This window comes from Oxyura jamaicensis, chromosome 1, assembly GCF_011077185.1.
Source record: "Oxyura jamaicensis isolate SHBP4307 breed ruddy duck chromosome 1, BPBGC_Ojam_1.0, whole genome shotgun sequence".
NCBI lineage: Eukaryota > Metazoa > Chordata > Aves > Anseriformes > Anatidae > Oxyura > Oxyura jamaicensis.
Genome location: NC_048893.1, coordinates 203,276,188 through 203,279,434, shown reverse-complemented (window position 1 = coordinate 203,279,434; position 3,247 = coordinate 203,276,188).

Genomic DNA, 3,247 nt, shown 5'->3' with positions numbered 1-3,247 from the left:
CCAAGGAGGGGGCTCAAGGGCCAAGGAGGGGGCTCAAGGGCCAAGGAAGGGGGGACGAAGAGGGAGGCTGGCCCTAAGAAGGAGGTGGCGGGTACCCTGCGGGCTCTCGGCACCCCTAAGCCCTCTCCCAGCACCCGATGAGTTCCTGGCAGGGGGTTTGGGGGCACGCGGGGTGCAATCTGCCCTCCCCACGCTCCGAGCTCGCTGCCCGCAGGTTCAAACCACTACGAGAGCTCAGGTGAGCGATGCACTACAGATTTCCCCTTCGGGGCACGAGGTCGGGCACGGCTGGTGGAGCAGGAGGAGTTGTCTACCCAGACGTGGCCCTCGGTGGCAGCCACCCTCCGGGCTCTGCTTCCTTTCACCTCTCTTCCCCATCCTCGGGGTGATTCCTTGGGTTATTCCTGGGTAATCAGGCTCTAAAAGTGCTGCTTGCAGTGTGTTCGCCGGGGACCGTCGGTGCCAGGGGACAAGGAGCATTCCCAGGACGTAATTGAAGCACGGGTTAAACGCGCCGTGTCCACGGCACGAAGGGAAGGGGCAGCTCGTGGTTGTACGGCCCCAGAAAATTGTCGTTGCCCAAATTCCTCCTGAATTTATCTTAAGAATGGCCCAACTTCTCCCCTTTTTTTTTTTTTTTTTTAAAAAAAAGGGGGGGGGGAACTGGTTTTGTGTTTCTCTTCCAGCTCGCTTACGGTAACTGCAAGGACCCTGGCGCTTTTTCCGACTTGAACTGGATTTTTTTAAAAAAGAAAGAAATCTTATATTTTAATGGATAAAATTTATATATTTTAAATACTATATTTCAACAGATCGACACTTTCGTTTTGAGAAATCTTATAGCAATGATTCCGTAATATATATCTATATCTATATCTGTATCTCCTTACACCCAAACTACTGGATGGCCGAAGCCGTACCCACACCGGGTCTCCGCACCTCTCCGGAGGCGGATCTCTGCCCCTCGCACGGTGCTGGCGCATCAGGCGCGGTTCTTTGGACTCCAACCCAATCCCTGCTCGCGTGGCCAGCGATTAATTGGAAGGAAACGGAGTAATTAGACCCCGACCGGACCTAGAAGAGCGGCGCGGAGATGAGTAGCCGTGGCCGGAATTCGCCCTCTGCAGCGGTTTCTAAAGGATAAGCTCAGGATGGAAACCCACAGCTTTCACCCAGGAATTGAATTTTTTATTTTATTTTCCCTGCTATTTTAACTTAAAGTGTGCACTTCCTGAGTTCAGCCAGGTTTACTATTAATTATACAAATCCCCCGGGCTCTGCCCCTTGCCTGCGGTTCATCCCTCGAGCCCCGAGCAGATTTCCCTCGACGGTTTTCTCCTTTCTCGCTGTGCTGGTGCTGGTTCCCTCCGTGCCGGTGCTGCCAGCGCTCTCTGAGCAAGCCTGCACAACGCAGACGACGTTTACAGGAGGGTCACGTGCTGAATGTATCCTTTTCCCCTCTTAAAAACAATTTTGAAGTCCAATGCACCAGGCCAGTGTCTTTAAATACCTTTTTTTTTTAAAAAAAGAGAAAAAGGTTACATAAATATTTAGGTTTTTTGTGTTAATTTTCTCCATCTACATCGCAGCGGATGTGCGTGTGGCACGGCCTGAGCTGAAACTTGTCTCGAGACAAAACAAAAAAGATGATGGGGAAAGAGCTGCACCAGTTACAGCTGCTGCCCACGCTGTGCCCGGACCCACGGACCCGAAATCTGGTTTCGTCAGCAGCCGGCTCACCCCGAAACCCGGCTGCTCAGGCCCTGCACCACGCACGGGTGTGGAAGGAGACCTGGGAACGTGTTTGGTACCGCGGCCAGGAGCCGCTGCCTTCGTGCATCGCTGCCCCCTCGCCGAAGGCACCGCACCCAGCGAGCGGCGTCGGCGCGGGATCGTCCTCTCCTGGAGCTCTGTGCCTGCAGGTTCCCAGCCCGCTGACTTCAGCCTTCAGAGAAAAACCACGGCTCGACGGCAGCTTGGCCGTCGAGCTGCTCAGAGGCAGAGGCTGGCAGCTGCTGCTCCCCATCCGGCTCCCGGAGAGCTGCTCGCCCGCGTGCCCGGCTCGCCTCGAGTCCTCCCACGTGGCTGGCGGGTTCGGGACTTTCAGTGTTTTGAAGCAACGACGAATGTTTTATTAATTTAACGCTGTGTGAGCTTGAGCTTGCACAAAAAAATAAAAGAACTGTATATAATAACTTCATGTGAAAGAGCAGAAATTCCCAGCCTCGCGCACTGCAGCGGGGAGGTGTTTCCTTCGCCACAACGCGTGCCAGCCGCGAAGCAAAATACCTCTTGCTGGATGCAGCGCAGGATCTGCAGAGGCCCGAAGATGACACCGAGCATTCCTCGACGCTCACTGGGAAGCGGTTTCTCACCCTCCTCCTTCCCTCAGCCGCCTTCTCGCCGGGACAGAGCCGTCCTCGCCGGCCGTGGGGCGGCGCGGGCGCTGCACGTCCTCCCACCACGTGAAGCTGTCCTCGCCGGCCCACTCCTGGGAGCAAAACCAGGGCAAGAGCTGGCTCACGGCACCCCCCCGGGACCGAGGGGGCGATAACCCGGTGACTGAATCTGCCAAAGACGCCGCCGGACTCCGCAAAGCACCTCGGACTGCGGGGAGCTCTCCGCGCCCTCCGGGAAGGTTCGAGCTCGGAGTCGGCGAGGACGACCGAAGGAAAAGTGCCAAAAGAAAGGATCACGCACGATGATTGTATAATGTTGTTCTATAGTGTCAGTATTTCTTTCTCCCAGCGCTATTGTACATGCAGTGCTCAGTAGTCCTGAAATACCGCCTGAACAAGCGCTTCTGTGTATTTGAGCAAGGAAAGCAAGGGGGAGGGAGAAGAAGCCTTAAAGACTCGCTCCCGTTTTAAAACCAGGCCTTCAGAGCTGCTTCGAGGAGAGCCTGCGGGGCTCCCAGCCCCTCGCTGTTCAGCAGAAACCCATCCCCTTGCTCCCACGGGGGGGGATCCGAGGGGCACGAAGGATTGCTCCTCGCCGTGGGCGCCATGTCCCGGTGTCACCACCACGCGGGGCGCTCAGCGAAGCTGGGCCATGACGCCGGCTCGGCAGCAAGCTCCAGGCGTGGTGCCCAGCTGATTAAAAACCCTGCAAAGCTCCTAAAACCTTTTCTCTTTCCCCTTACCTTTAAAGCACGGCGAAGCGGCAAGACGGCGCTAGAATTAGCTCCTCACTATGCAAACAGGGAAATCGTCAACCGCTGACAACGGGGGGGGGGGGGGGGGGGGGG